The sequence below is a fragment of the Chiloscyllium plagiosum genome, unplaced genomic scaffold, assembly GCF_037043375.1.
Source record: "Chiloscyllium plagiosum isolate Xiang-an unplaced genomic scaffold, Cpla_swu_hap1 HiC_scaffold_21, whole genome shotgun sequence".
NCBI classification, from domain to species: domain Eukaryota; kingdom Metazoa; phylum Chordata; class Chondrichthyes; order Orectolobiformes; family Hemiscylliidae; genus Chiloscyllium; species Chiloscyllium plagiosum.
This window is the reverse complement of record NW_028270159.1, coordinates 2,560,906-2,577,239: the sequence shown is the minus strand read 5'-3', so window position 1 is coordinate 2,577,239 and position 16,334 is coordinate 2,560,906. Positions and strand designations below refer to the sequence as shown.

Below are 16,334 nucleotides of genomic sequence, written 5' to 3'. Positions count from 1 at the left end.
TCTTGTTGATAGCACACACTGCTGCGAGTGAGTATCAGTGGCAGAGGGAGTGGATGTTTGTGGATGTGGTGCCAATCAAGCAGCTGCTTTGTCCTGGATGGTGTCAAGCTTCAAGAGTGTTGTTAGAGCTGCCCCCACCCAGGCAAGTGGGGAGCATTCTGTCACACTCCTGACTTGTGCCTTGGAGATAGTGGATAGAGATTAGGGAGCCTCCAACCTGCCCTTGTAGCCACTGTGTTTATGTGGTGAATGAGAACCTCTAGGACATTAATAGTCAAGGCATTGTGGTTAGATTGTCTCTTGTTGAAGATGGTCATAGCCTGGCATTTGTGTGGTGTGGATGTATAGATGTGGGCACTGGCAATGGGTGCCATGAGGGATGTGGGAGCCACAGGGACCGTGATTAGGGGTGTTGGAGCCGTCTGGTACAGCAGGGACAGGGGGAGAATCATAGACGGTGGTGCTGCCCCTGTTTGTGAGGCTTCATTCCTTCCCTCCTGATGGCCTTGAGCTGATTTATCTCTTACCTGCTCATTTATTCAGTGGTGCAGTCATATCTTTGGTATTTGTGTTGGCACATGAGGGATTTGAACACTCACAAGCAGAATTAGAATAATTAATCAACATCTTAACACCTTCCACCTTGACCTAAAGTTCACCTGGACCATCTTGAACACCTCCCTCCCCTTCCTGGATCTCTCCAGCTCCATTTCCAGTGACCGACTTAACACGGACATTTTCTTCCCACCCCCCTCTCCCTCACCCTCGCACTTCCCTCCCCCCTCTCCCTCACCCTCTCCCTTCCAACCCCCCTCTCCCTCACTCTCGCCCTTCCCTCCCCCTCCCTCACCCTCGCCCTTCCCTCCCCCTCTCCTCAGCCTCGCACTTCCCTCCCCCTCTCCCTCTCCCTCACCCTCACAATTCCCTGCCCCCTCACCCTTGCACTTCCCTCCCCCTCTCCCTCTCCCTCGCAATTCCCTCCCCCCTCACCCTCGCAATTCCCTCCCCCTCACCCTTGCACTTCCCTCCCCCTCTCCCTCACCCTCGCACTTCCCTCCCCCCTCTCCCTCACCCTTGCCCTTCCAAGCCCCCTCTCCCTCACTCTCGCCCTTCCCTCCCCCTCCCTCACTCTCGCCCTTCCCTCCCCCTCCCTCGCACTTCCCTCCCCCCTCTCCCTCAGCCTCGCACTTCCCTCCCCCTCTCCCTCAGCCTCGCACTTCCCTCCCCCCTCTCCCTCACTCTCGCCCTTCCCTCCCCCTCTCCCTCACTCTCGCACTTCCCTCCCCCTCTCCCTCTCCCTCACCCTCGCAATTCCCTCCCCCCTCACCCTTGCACTTCCCTCCCCCTCTCCCTCACCCTCACACTTCCCTCACCCTCACACTTCCCTCCCCCTCTCCCTCACCCTCGCACTTCCCTCCCCCTCTCCCTCTCCCTCACCCTCGCAATTCCCTCCCCCCTCACCCTTGCACTTCCCTCCCCCTCTCCCTCACCCTCACACTTCCCTCCCCCTCTCCCTCACCCTCACACTTCCCTCCCCCTCTCCCTCACCCTCACACTTCCCTCCCCCTCTCCCTCACCCTCGCAATTCCCTCCCCCCTCACCCTTGCACTTCCCTCCCCCTCTCCCTCACCCTCACACTTCCCTCCCCTCTCCCTCAGCCTCGCACTTCCCTTCCCCCTCTCCCTCACCCTCGCACTTCCCTCCCCCTCTCCCTCTCCCTCACCCTCGCCCTTCCAAGCCCCCTCTCCCTCACTCTCGCCCTTCCCTCCCCCTCCCTCACGCTCGCCCTTCCCTCCCCCTCTCCCTCCCCCTCGCACTTCCCTCCCCCTCTTCCTCTCCCTCACCCTCGCAATTCCCTCCCCCCTCACCCTCACACTTCCCTCCCCCTCTCCCCCTCCCTCACCCTCGCCCTTCCCTCCCCCTCTCCCTCACCCTCGCACTTCCCTCCCCTTCTCCCTCTCCCTCACCCTTGCAATTCCCTCCCCCCTCACCCTTGCACTTCCCTCCCCCTCTCCCTCACCCTCACACTTCCCTCCCCCTCTCCCTCTCCCTCACCCTCGCATTTCCCTCCCCCCTCACCCTTGCACTTCCCTCCCCCTCTCCCTCATCCTCACACTTCCCTCCCCCTCTCCCTCTCCCTCACACTCGCAATTCCCTCCCTCCTCACCCTTGTACTTCCCTCACCCTCTCCCTCACCCTCGCTCTTCCCACCCAATCTCTCCCTCACCCTTGCACTTCCCTCCCCCTCCCCCTCACCCTCGCACGTCCCTCCCCCTCACCGTCGCACTTGCCTCCCCCCTCTCCCTCACCCTCGCCCTTCCCACCCCCCTCTCCTTCACCCTCGCACTTCCCTCCCCCTCACCCTTGCAATTCCCTCCCCCCTCCCTCAGCACTGACCCACTGACAGTGCGGTACTCCCTCAGCACCGACCCTGTGACAGTGCAGCACTCCCTCAGCACTGACCCTGTGACAGTGCAGCACTCCCTCAGCACCGACCCTGTGACAGTGCAGTACTCCCTCAGCACTGACCCTGTGACAGTGCAGCACTCCCTCAGCACCGACCCTGTGACAATGCCCACTCCCTCAGTGTTGATTCTGTGATAGTGCAGCAATCCCTCAGCACTGACTGTCCAACAGTGTGGCACTCCCTCAGCACTGACCCTCTGACAGTGCCTCACTCCCTCAGCACTGACCCTGTGACAGTGTGGCACTCCCTCAGTGTTAACTCTGTGACAGTGCAGCACTCCCTCAGTACTGACCCTGTGACAGTGTGGCACTCCCTCAGAGCTGACTCTGTGACAGTGTGGCACTCCCTCAATGCTGACCCTGTGACAGTGCAGCACTCTCTCAGTACCGACCCTGTGACAGTGTGGCACTCCCTCAATGCTGACCCTGTGACAGTGCAGCACTCTCTCAGTACCGACCCTGTGACAGTGTGGCACTCCCTCAATGCTGACCCTGTGACAGTGCAGCACTCTCTCAGTACCGACCCTGTGACAGTGTGGCACTCCCTCAGCACTGACCCTGTGACAGTGCAGCAGTTCCTCAGCACTGACCCTCCGACAGTGCGGCACTCCCTCAGCACTGACCTTCCAACAGTGCCCACTCCCTCAGCACTGACCCTCCGACAGTGCGGCACTCCCTCAGCACTGACCCTCTGACAGTGCGGCACTCCCTCATCACTGACCCTCTGACAGTGTGAAACTCCCTCAGAGCTGACCCTGTGACAGTGCGGCACTCCCTCAGCACTGACCCTGTGACAGTGTGGCATTCCCTCAGCACTGACCCTGTTACAGTGCCCATTCCCTCATCACTGACCCTGTGACAGTGCCCACTCCGTCAGCACTGACCCTGTGACAGTGTGGCACTCCCTCAGCACTGACCCTGTGACAGTGCCCACTCCCTCAGCACTGACCCTGTGACAGTGTGACACTCCCTCAGCACTGACCCTGTTACAGTGCCCACTCCCTCAGCACTGACCCTGTGACAGTGCCCACTCCCTCAGCACTGACCCTGTGACAGTGTGACACTCCCTCAGCACTGACCCTGTTACAGTGCCCACTCCCTCAGCACTGACCCTGTGACAGCCCAAGAGAGTTCTTGGTGGAAAAAGACTCGTGACCCTCTCGGGTAAAATTTCACCTGATCTGTTTTAAATGGGCTATCCCTTTTAGAATTATACAGTACAGAAGAGGCCCTTCAGCCCATCAGATACGCACTGCCAAAAACTATCCTAATTCCACATGAGTCCCACTTTCCCGCACTAGGCCTATTATGTCATTTCCAGTGCTCATCCAAGTACTTGTTAAGAGTTTTGTGGTTTCTTACACTAATTAGCCTCCTCGGTAGTGCATTCCAGATCCCCAGCACCCTCTTTTTATTCTCAAAATCCCCTCTAAACTTCTTGCCTTTCACCTGAAGTTTACCCCCCCTCCCCCTAATTAATGCTTCAACTAAGGGGAACTGCTGTTTTCGATCTAACCTGTCCATGCCCCTCATAACTTTACATACCTCTGCTAGGTCACCCCCCCCCCCTCAACCTTCTCAGCTCCAAAGAAAGCAAGCTGAGCCTATCCAGCCTCTCTGCGTAGTTAGACAGCTCCATCCCAGGGAACATCCTGGTGAATCCCCTCTGCACCGACTCCTGTTGCAGTCTCATCCTTCCTGTCGTGTGGTGACCAGACCTGCACACAGTGTTCCAGCTGGGGCCTAACTAATGTCCTGTACAGCTTCAGCATAACCTTCCTGCTCTTATAATCTACGCCATGATTGATAAAGGTGTGACCCGTATGCTTTCTTAATTATTCTAGTAATCAGGGATTTGTGAATAAATACCCCAAGATCCTTTTTTTTAAATCCATTTATGAGATGTGGGTGTCATTGACTAGCCAACATTTATTACCCAGTTCTAATTGCCCAAAGGGTGGTTAAGTTTGAATCACATTGTTGTGGGTCTTTTGTGAGTAACCCTGAACTCAACAGGAAACATGCTGTCTACCTTGACCTTGTCATGACCCCTGGGTGTCTTATGATTCAATCATGTTGCCTCTTACACTTCTGAAATCCAGTGGTTACAAGCCCAGTCTATCCAACCTTCACTCCCAAAAAATCCACAACACTCCCTCCTCTCCCTAAATCCAGGTATTCATCCAGTAAACTTCCTCTGAACTGGTCCCAACACATCCTTTAATAAGGAGACCAATATTGTGCACAGTATTCCAGATATGGGGGTCTTGTCATGTCCTCTCTAACTCTGTACTCAGTTCCTCTCATAATACATCAGAACCTTTTTTTTTCTCTAATCAACTTGTTCAGAGTTTCTATCACAAACATCTGGGTCAAGTGGAACTTGAAGCCAAGTCTGCTCCAGAGGTAAGGACACTACCATGACTGGACCTGTATTCCCAGGCAGCCTCCCATCCTCACACTAAGCAGGCCTGAGATCAGACATTTTCAGACTGGTATGGCCATGGGTGAGAATATTCTAGTAGCTTTCCTAAGTAGCACCTGTAAACTAAACATTTATGATTTAATCTGTCAGACAGCCTGATCCCCCTGCATCTCAGAGCTCTGCAATCCGGCAGCGTTTAGATAGTTGGCTTTTTGGTTTTACTTGTCCAGCTGAAATGGACTTCACATCTTCCCACAATATGTTCCTTTTGCCAAATGTTTGCTGACTAACCACATCTACCTGTATCCCTTTGTAACTGACTTATGTCTTCTTGACAACTTAGTGTCCCACCAGTTCCCAGTGGTGTGTTTCTGGAGGGGATGTGGCAAGGTTTCCAAAGCCTAACTCTGTCGAGAGTGTAGGTCTTCACTCACTGCTCTCTGACTGACCATTTGCAGCTTATCTTTCAAATATTTGAGCTGTTAATTGCAGCAGAAAACTCAGTCATTCTAAATTAAACACAACTAAATATTGGAGCCAAAACAGGAATGTAATGATTAATCACTCTCAATATTTGCAGGAGCACGGGTATCATGCAGTGTTTAAATTGATTCCTAAATAAACTCTTACCCAAGTAACAAGGTCAGAACAACTCAGAGAAAAACAAATCCACCACCCCAGGCTGATGTCACCAATGATGTCAGCTCAAAGAACTTGTGTGAGGACAGTGTAAGAATTCAGGGTTGTTACAATTGCAGAGCAAACAGTCAAGATTGAATTACAATGTGTCACCTGATACGCAATACAATCCACAACACAACCAGACTAGATTTCTAACACACAGAATTAACATGGTGTAAATACAGTTACAATCTATATTGCACAGAAATGCCACAGTGCAGGTCAGTGTAACAAATGTGATCAAGATGGATCTTGTGAATTCCGCAGCAATTTCCCCAGACATTGACATAATCCAGTATTAGTGCTGAGGGAGTGCCACACTGTCAGAGGGTCAGCACTGAGGGAGTGGGCACTGTCGGAGGGTCAGTGCTGAGGGAGTGCCGCACTGTCGGAGGGACAGTGCTGAGGGAGTGGGCACTGTTGGAGGGTCAGTGCTGAGGGAGTGCTGCACTGTCGGAGGGACAGTGCTGAGGAAGTGCCGCACTGTCGGAGGATCAGCGCTGAGGGAGTGCTGCACTGTCGGAGGGTCAGTGCTGAGGGAGTGCCGCACTGTCAGAGGGTCGGTGCTGAGGGAGAACTGCACTGTCAGAGGGACAGTGCTGAGGGAGTGGGCACTGTTGGAGGGTCAGTGCTGAGGGAGTGCTGCACTGTCGGAGGGACAGTGCTGAGGAAGTGCCGCACTGTCGGAGGATCAGCGCTGAGGGAGTGCTGCACTGTCGGAGGGTCAGTGCTGAGGGAGTGCCGCACTGTCGGAGGGTCGGTGCTGAGGGAGAACTGCACTGTCGGAGGGTCAGTGCTGAAGGAATGGGCACTGTCGGGGGGTCAGTGCTGAGGGAGTTGGCACTGTCGGGGGGGTCAGTGCTGAGGGAGTGCCGCACGGTCGGAGGGTCAGCACTGAGGGAGTGCCGCACTGTCGGAGGTTCAGTGCTGAGGGAATGCCTCACTGCCAGAGGGTCAGCACTGAGGGAGTGCTGCATTGTCGGAGGGACAGCACTGAGGGAGTGCCACACTGTCGGAGGTTCAGTGCTGAGGGAGTGCCGCACTGTCGGAGGGTCAGTGTTGAGGGAGTGCTGCATTGTCGGAGGGACAGCACTGAGGGAGTGCCACACTGTCAGAGGGTAAGCACTTAGGGAGTGCTGTACTGTGGGAGGGTCAGTGCTGAGGGAGCGCCGCACTGTGGGAAGGTCAGTGCTGAGGGAGCGCCACACTATCGGAGGGTCAGTGCTGACGGAGTGCCGCACTGTCGGATGGTCAGCGCTAAGGCAGTGCCGCACTGTCGGAGGGTCAGCACTGAGGGAGTGCCGCCCTGTTGGAGGGTCAGCGCTGAGGGAGCGCCGTACTGTGGGACGGTCAGTGCTGAGGGAGCGCCGCACTGTCGGAGGGTCAGTGCTGAGAGAGTGCTGCACTGTCAGAGGGTCAGTGCGGAGGGAGTACTGTACTGTGGGAGGGTCAGTGCTGAGGGAGTGCCGCGCTGAGGGAGTGCTGCACTGTCAGAGGGTCAGTGCGGAGGGAGTACTGTACTGTGGGAGGGTCAGTGCTGAGGGAGTGCCGCACTGTCAGAGGGTCAGTGCTGAGGGAGTGCCGCACTGTGGGAGGATCAGCACTGATGGAGTGCCGCACTGTCAGAGGGTCAGTGCGGAGGGAGTACTATACTGTCGGAAGGTCAGTGCTGAGGGAGTGCCGCACTGTCGGAGTGTCAGTGCTGAGGGAGTGCCGCACTGTCGGAGGGTCAGTGCTGAGGGAGTGCTGCACTGTGGGAGGGTCAGTGCTGAGGGAATGGGCACTGTCGGAGGGTCAGTGCTGAGGGAGTGCCGCACTGTGGGAGGGTCAGTGCTGAGGAAGTGCCGCACTGTGGGAGGGTCAGTGCTGAGGAAGTGCAGCACTGTGGGAGTGTCAGTGCTGAGGGAGTGCCGCACTGTCGGAGGGTCAGTGCTGACGGAGTGCCGCACTGTCAGAGGGTCAGCGCTAAGGGAGTGCCGCACTGTCGGAGGGTCAGTGCGGAGGGAGTACTGTACTGTGGGAGGGTCAGTGCTGAGGAAGTGCCGCACTGTGGGAGGGTCAGTGCTGAGAGAGTGCCGCACTGTCGGACGGTCAGTGCTGAGTAAGTGCCGCACTGTCAGAGGGTCAGTGCTGAGGGAGTGCTGCACTGTCAGAGGGTCAGTGCGGAGGGAGTACTGTACTGTGGGAGGGTCAGTGCTGAGGGAGTGCCGCACTGTGGGAGGGTCAGTGCTGAGGAAGTGCCGCACTGTGGGAGGGTCAGTGCTGAGAGAGTGCCGCACTGTCGGACGGTCAGTGCTGAGGGAGTGCCGCACTGTCAGAGGGTCAGTGCTGAGGGAGTGCCGCACTGTGGGAGGGTCAGCACTGATGGAGTGCCGCACTGTCAGAGGGTCAGTGCAGAGGGAGTACTGTACTGTGGGAGGGTCAGTGCTGAGGGAGGGTCAGTGCTGAGGGAGTGTCGCACTGTCAGAGTGTCAGTGCTGAGGGAGTGGCCACTGTCGGAGCGTCAGTGCTGAGGGAGTGCTGTACTGTGGGCGGGTCAGTGCTGAGGGAGTGCCGCACTGTGGGCGGGTCAGTGCTGAGGGAGTGCCGCACTGTGGGAGGGTCAGCACTGAGGGAGTGCCGCACTGTCAGAGGGTCAGTGCGGAGGGAGTACTGTACTGAGGGAGGGTCAGTGCTGAGGGTGTGCCGCCCTGTGGCAGGGTCAGTGCTGAGGGAGTGGGCACTGTCGGAGGGTCAGTGCTGAGGGAGTGCTGTATTGTCGGAGGGTCAGTGCTGAGGGAGTGCTGTATTGTCGGAGGGTCAGTGCTGAGTGAGTGCCGCACTGTGGGTGTGTCAGTGCTGAGGGAGTGCCGCACTGTCGGAGGGTCAGCGCTGAGGGAGTGCTGCACTGTCGGGGGGTCAGGCTTTGCCTGAGGCCTGCTGACCCTCCTAAGGTAAAGAAACATCTGGAAATTAACCTTGCGGCTCAGCAAGCAAACCTACATCCAAGAGGACTGTGGAGGCCAGGTCTTTGAGTGTATTTAAGACAGGGATAGAATTAGTTCTAGTTCTAAAATCCCAAACCAGTGGAAACAGTTTATTTTTATCTACTCTCTGTTTTCCTGTTAATATAGAGTTATACAGCATGGATAGAGAATCTTTTGTCCCAGCCGTCCGTGCTGAACATAATCCCAAACTAAGCTAATCCCACATGCATGTTCCTAGCCCATGACCATCCAAACTTTTCCTATTCCTGTATCTATCGAAATGTCTTAAATATTACCCACCACTTCCTCAGGAAGTTCATTCCACATGTGAACCACCCTCTGTGTAAACAAATTGCCTCTTATGTCTTTTTAAAATCTCTCTCCTCTCACCTTAAAAATGTGCCCCTCATCTTGAAATTCCCCATCCCAGGGAAAAGACAACTACCATTAACTATCTTTACTCCTTAAGATTTTATAAACTTCTGAAAGGTCACCTCGCAACCTTTTTATGCTGCATAGAACATAGAACAGTACAGCACAGACCAGACCGTTCGGCCCTCAATGTTGTGCCGACCCTTTATCCTACTCTCAGATCAAACTAACCTACATACCCATCATTTAAATACCATCCATGTGCCTGTCCAAGAGTCTCTTCAATGTCCCTACTGTATCTGACTCCACTCCCACCTCTGGCAGTGCATTCCACACACCCACCACTCTCTGTGTAAAGAACCTCCCTCTGACATCTCCCCTAAATCCTCCTCCAATCATCCCCTTGTGATAGCCATTCCTGCCCTGGGAAAAAGTCTCTGGCTTTCCACTCTATCTTTGCCTCATCATCTTGTACCCCTCTATCAAGTCACCTCTCATCCTTCTTTGCTCCAATGAGAACAGTCCTAGCTCCCTCAACCTTTCTTAATAAGACATGCCCTCCAGTCCTGGCAGCATCCTGGTAAATCTCCTCTGCACCCTCTCGAAAGCTTCCACATCTTTCCAATAGAGAGGTGACCAGAATTGAACACAATATTCCAAGTGTGGTCTAACCAGGGCTCTATAGAGCTGCAGCATAACCTCGTGGCTCTTAAACTCAATCCTCCTGCTAATGAAAGCCACCATACCATACACCTTCTTAACAACCCTATCAACCTGGGTGGCAAATTTGAGGGTCTATGCACATGGTTCCCAAGATCCCTCTGTTCTTCCACACTGCCAAGAATCCTGCCTTTAACCCTGTATTCTGCATTCAAATTCGACCTTCCAAACTGAATCACTTTACACTTTTCTATGTTGAATTCCATCTGCCACTTCTCAGCCCAGCTCTGCATCCTGTCAATGTCCCATTGCAACCTACAACAGCCTCCAACTATCCACGACTCCACCAACCTTCATGTCATCAGCAAACTTACTAACCCACCCTTCCACGTCCTCATCCAAGTCCTTTATAAAAATCACAAAGAGCAGAGGTCCCAGAACAGATCCCTGTGGAACATCACTGGTTACCGAGCTCCAGGCTGAATACTTTCCATCTACTACCATCCTCTGTCTTCTCTGGGCCAGACAATTCTGTATCCAGACAGCCAAATGTACCCAATTCTCATTCCTCCTTACTTTCTGAATGAGCCTACCGTGGGGAACCCTATCAAATGCCTTGTTAAAATCCATGTACACCACATCCACTGCTCTACCTTCAGTGTGTTTTGTCACATCCTCAAAGAATTCAATAAGGTTTGTGAGGCATGACCTGCCCCTCACAAAACCATGCTGACTCTAATCAAACTATGGTTTACCAAGTAATCATACACTCTGTCTCACAGAATCCTCTCCAATAATTTGCCCACCACCAATGCAAGACTGACAGGTCTATAATTCCCAGGATTATCCAAATTCCCTTTCTTGAACAAGGGAATAGCATTTTCCACCCTCCAATCATCTGGCACTACTCCAATGGACAGTGAGGACACAAAGATCATTGCCAAAGACTCAGCGATCTCTTCCCTCGCTTCCTGTAATAACCTTGGATATATCTCATCTGACCCAGGGGAGTTATCTATCCTTAAGTTTTTCAAAATTTTCAGCACTTCCTTCTTCTTATCATCAACCTGTTCGAGCATATCAATGCAGTGAGAAAAGTCCCGGCCTATCGGGCCTTTCTTTATGACTCAAACCTTCCATACCCCATGGTAGGCTACTGCAGAAAATACGGAGATATGGCATTGAGGGTGAGTTGGAGGTTTGGATTAGGAATTGGCTGGATGGAAGAAGACAGAGGGTAGTAGTTGATGGCAAAGTTTCTTCATGGAGTGCCGTCACTAGCGGTGTTCCGCAAGGATCTGTTTTGGGACCATTGCTGTTTGTCATTTTTATAAATGACCTGGAAGAGGGGTTAGAAGGTTGGGTGAGCAAGTTTGCGGATGATACGAAAGTCGGAGGAGTTGTTGACAGTGAGGAAGGATGTGGCAGGTTACAGCAGGATATAGAGAAGCTGCAGAGCTGGGCAGAAAGGTGGCAAATGGAATTCAATGTAGCTAAATGTGAGGTGATTCACTTTGGGAAGAATAACAAAAAGATGGGGTACTGGGCTAATGGTCGGATACTTGGTAGTGTGGATGAGCAGAGGGATCTTGGTGTCCATGTACACAGATCTCTGAAAGTTGCCACCCAGGTAAATAGTGCGGTGAGGAAGGCATATGGCGTACTGGCTTTTATTGGTAGAGGAATTGAGTTCCGGAGTCCTGAGGTCATGATGCAGTTGTATAAAACTCTGGTGCGGCCGCATCTGGAATATTGTGTGCAGTTTTGGTCGCCATACTATAGGAAGGATGTGGAGGCACTGGAACGGGTGCAGAGGAGGTTTACCAGGATGTTGCCTGGTATGGAAGGAAGATCGTATGAGGATAGACTGAGACACTTGGGGCTGTTTTCATTAGAGAAAAGAAGGTTTAGGGGTGACTTGATTGAGGTGTACAAGATGATTAGGGGGTTAGATAGGGTTGACAGTGTGAACCTTTTCCCGCGTATGGAGTCGGGTATTACAAGGGGGCATAGCTTTAAATTAAGTGGGGGTAGATATAGGACTGAAGTTAGGGGTAGGTTCTTCACTCAGCGAGTCGTAAGTTCATGGAATGCCCTGCCAGCAGCAGTGGTGGACTCTCCCTCTTTATGGGCATTTAAGCGGGCATTGGATAGGTATATGGAGGATAGTGGGTTAGTATAGGTTAGGTGGGCTTGGATCGGCGCAACATCGAGGGCCAAAGGGCCTGTACTGCGCTGTATTCTTCTATGTACCTGGCAATATCCTGAACCCACTCCAGCTTAATAATGTTCCTCCTATGACAGGGCAACCAGAACCGGACACAATACCTCAGAAGAGGCCTCACCAATGTCCTGTACAACCTCAATGTAAAGTCCCAACTCAAAGGACAGAGCAAACATGCCAAATGCCTTGTTGACCATCCTGTCTATATGTGACTCCTACTCAAGTGACTGTCTCCGCCCCCACCTCCAGCTCCAGCCCCACCCCAGGTTCTAGCTCCCAACCATACCATGTGTTCACCTTTCCCCCAGACCTCCCATTCACTGAAGACGAACATTTAACCCTCAGCAAAGGCCTTACTCCTCCCTCTACGCTCTCAGATAAATGACCTTGACACATGTCACGACCTTGAACATTTCTTCCACCGCTTCTGCCTCTGGGCCCACCTTTACAATCAAGACACCGCCTACCCACCGAGGACCCCTTCACCCGCCTCCAACACACTGCATCCACCTGGACACCCCGTGTTAGCCTATTACCCGCCCTCGACCTCTTCATTTCCAACTGCCGCCGGGACATTAACCGCCTCAACCTGTCTACCCCCCTCCCCCACTCCAACCTCTCACTCTCACAACACGCAGCCCTCCAATCCCTCTGCTCCAATCCCAACCTCACCATCAAACCAGCAGATAAAGGGGGCGCAGTGGTAGTCTGGCGCATTGACCTCTACACCGCTGAAGCCAATCGCTAACTCGAGGACACCTCTTCCTACTGCCCCCTCGACCATGACCCCACCCCCCATTGCCAAACCATCATCTCCCAGACCATACAGAACCTCAACACCTCAGGAGATCTCCCATCCACAGCTTCCAATCTCATAGTCCAGGAACCCCGCACTGCCCATAGTCCGGGAACCCCGCACTGCCCGGTTCTATTTCCTACCAAAGATCCACAAAACCTGATTTCCCCGGTCAACCCATTGTCTCAGCCAGTTCCTGTCCCACTGAACTCATCTCTGCATACTTCAACACCATCCTGTCCCCCCTAGTCCAGGAACTCCCTACCTACGTTCAGGACACCACCCATGCTCTTCACCTCCTCCAAGATTTTCGTTTCCCCAGTTCCCAATGCCTCATCTTCACCACGGACAACTAGTCCCTGTACACATCGATCTGCCATCACGAAGGACTCCAAGCCCTCCATTTCTGCCTCCCTCGCCATCCCAACCAGTACCCTTCCAATGACACCCTCATCCACCTGGCTGAATTGGTCCTCACCCTCAACAACTTCTCCTTCCAATCCTCCCACTTCCTCCAAACCAAAGGGGTAGCCATGGGCACCCACATGGCCCCAGCTATGCCTGCCTTTTGTCTGGTATGTGGTACACTCCATCTTCCGCAGTCACACCCGCACCACCCCCCAATCTGTTCCTCCACTACATCGAGGACTGTATCGGTGCCGCCCCATGCTCCCACGTGGAGGTTGAACAAGTCATCAACTTCTCCAACACCATCCACCCTGACCCCAAATGCACCTGGACCATCTCGGACACCTCCCTCCCCTTCCTGGACCTCTCCATCTCCGTCTCCAGCGACTGACTAACCACAGACATCTACTACACACCCACCCACTCCCATCCAGCCTCCTGTAAAAAGACCATCCCTTATTCCTGATTCCTCCGTCTCCACCGCATCTGTTCCCAAGATGACCAATTCCACCTCAAAGTCCCAGATGGCCTCCTTCCTTGATAGCAACTTCCCTTCCCATGTGGTTGACGATACCCTCCAGCGTTTCTCCTCCACTACACACACCACTGCCTTTGAACCCTGTCCCTCCCAACACAACAAGGAATGGCCTAATTCTGCTCCAATATCTTATGAACTTATGAAACACCACTCTCTGTCTCCTGCCATTAAGCCAATTTTGTATCCAATTGGCAAGCTCACCCTGAATCCCATGTGACCTAATTTTACGAATTAGCCTACCAAGTGGAACCTTGTCAAATCTTGAAGACTTTGATCAAATCAAACAGGCCACATGTGTATAGTCTTTCCTTATAACCTACCGGTGAAGTCCAGGTATCAAGGGTTTGCAGCCTGAGTATCTGTTAGAGTCTGTCTTTTCTGTTTTGGCCAGTCTAAAAATGAGAAGGACCCCGAGGTTTCTCAGGCCTTGTTGCTCTCACATTTCATCCGAAAGGGAACATGTTTGGCCTGTACTTTCCCAATTACTCCCCACCCCCTTGTTCTGCTGTAGGGTTTAGTCAGAAATCGTTCTTTCCTTTTCCCAGATCCTGCTTTATTTTGATAAAACCTGCCCTGCCCAAATCCAAGGACCTTGATTGGCAAACTATTGTTTTTGATTTTTCACAATGCACTTGTCTCCCAGTGTTACCCTAAAACACCTGTCTTGTTTAATTCACCCGAATTCACGCTGCACTGTCCAGCCCACGCCCCACACATGGCACCTTTCCCTGCCACTGCAGGAAGTTGAAAATCTGTACCCATACAACTCCCCTCACCTCCGTCCAAGCCCCAAGGAATCCTTCCACATCTGTCAGAAATTCACCTGCACCTCTCCCAATGTCATCTCCTGCATCTGTTGCACCCGGTGTGGTCTCTTCCACATCGGGGAGACAGGACGCCTTCTTGCGAATCGTTTCAGAGAACATCTCTGGGACACCCGCACCCACCAACCCCACTGCCCCGTGACTGAACACTTCAACTCTCCCTCTCACTCCGTCAAGGACATGTAGGTCCTAGGCCGCCTCCACCTCCAAACCATGACTACGCAACACCTGGAGGAACATAGAACATAGAACATAGAAGAATACAGCGCAGTACAGGCCCTTCGGCCCTCGATGTTGCGCCGATCCAAGCCCACCTAACCTACACTAGCCCACTATCCTCCATATGCCTATCCAATGCCCGCTTAAATGCCCATAATGAGGGAGAGTCCACCACTGCTACTGGCAGGGCATTCCATGAACTCACGACTCGCTGAGTAAAGAATCTACCCCTAACATCTGTCCTATACCTACCCCCCCTTAATTTAAAGCTATGCCCCCTTGTAATAGCTGACTCCATACGTGGAAAAAGATTCTCACTGTCGACCCTATCTAACCCCCTAATCATCTTGTACACCTCAATCAAGTCACCCCTAAACCTTCTTTTCTCTAGTGAAAACAGCCCCAAGTGCCTCAGTCTTTCCTCATACGATTTTCCTTCCATACCAGGCAACATCCTGGTAAACCTCCTCGTCACCCGTTCCAGTGCCTCCACATCCTTCCTATAGTATGGCGACCAAAACTGCACACAATACTCCAGATGTGGCCGCACCAGAGTCTTATACAACTGCAACATGACCTCAGTACTCCGGAACTCAATTCCTCTACCAATAAAAGCCAGTACGCCATATGCCTTCTTCACCGCACTATTTACCTGGGTGGCAACTTTCAAAGATTTGTGTACATGGACACCAAGATCCCTCTGCTCATCCACACTACCAAGTATCCGACCGTTAGCCCAGTACCCCATCTTTTTATTACTCTTACCAAAGTGAATCACCTCACACTTAGCTACATTGAACTCCATTTGCCACCTTTCTGCCCAGTTCTGCAGCTTCTCTATATCCTGCTGTAACCTGCCACATCCTTCCTCACTGTCTACAACTCCTCCGACTTTCGTATCATCCGCAAACTTGCTCACCCAACCTTCTAACCCCTCCTCCAGGTCATTTATAAAAATGACAAACAGCAATGGTCCCAAAACAGATCCTTGCGGAACACCGCTAGTGACGGCACTCCAAGATGAACCTTTGCCATCAACTACTACCCTCTGTCTTCTTCCAGCCAGCCAACTCCTAATCCAAACCTCCAACTCACCCTCAATGCCATACCTCCGTATTTTTTGTAGTAGTCTACCATGGGGAACCTTATCAAACGCCTTACTAAAATCCATATACACCACATCTACCGCTTTCCCCTCATCCACCTCCTTAGTCACCTTCTCAAAGGATTCAATAAGGTTTGTGAGGCGCGACCTGCCTTTCACAAAACCATGCTGACTATCCTTGATCACATTATTCCTATCCAGATGTTCATAAATCCTATCCCTTACAATTCTCTCTAAGATTTTGCCCACAACAGAAGTGAGACTCACCGGCCTATAGTTACTAGGGTTATCCCTACTCCCCTGCTTGAACAAGGGAACCACATTTGCTAGCCTCCAATCTTCTGGCACTACTCCTGTAGACAACGAGGACATAAAAATCAAGGCCAATGGCTCTGCAATCTCCTCCCTTGCTTCCCAGAGAATCCTAGGATAAATGCCATCAGGCCCAGGGGACGTATCTATTTTCACCCTTTCCAGAATTTCCAACACCTCTTCTCTACATACCTCAAAGCCATCCATTCTACTTAATAGTGACTCAGTACTCACATTGACAACAATGTCCTGTTCCTGATTGAATACTGACGAAAAGTATTCATTCAGTGTCTCCCCAATCTCTTCAGCCTCCACACGCAACTTCCCACTACTATCCT

General features: G+C 52.6%; 1 protein-coding gene across 1 annotated transcript in view; it reads left to right on the top strand.

The window, feature by feature from the left end:
- The window catches only part of sardh (sarcosine dehydrogenase), a 229,547-nt gene that overhangs the window by 9,864 nt on the left and 203,349 nt on the right, over positions 1-16,334 (top strand). The gene's annotated exons all lie outside the window — the stretch shown is intronic.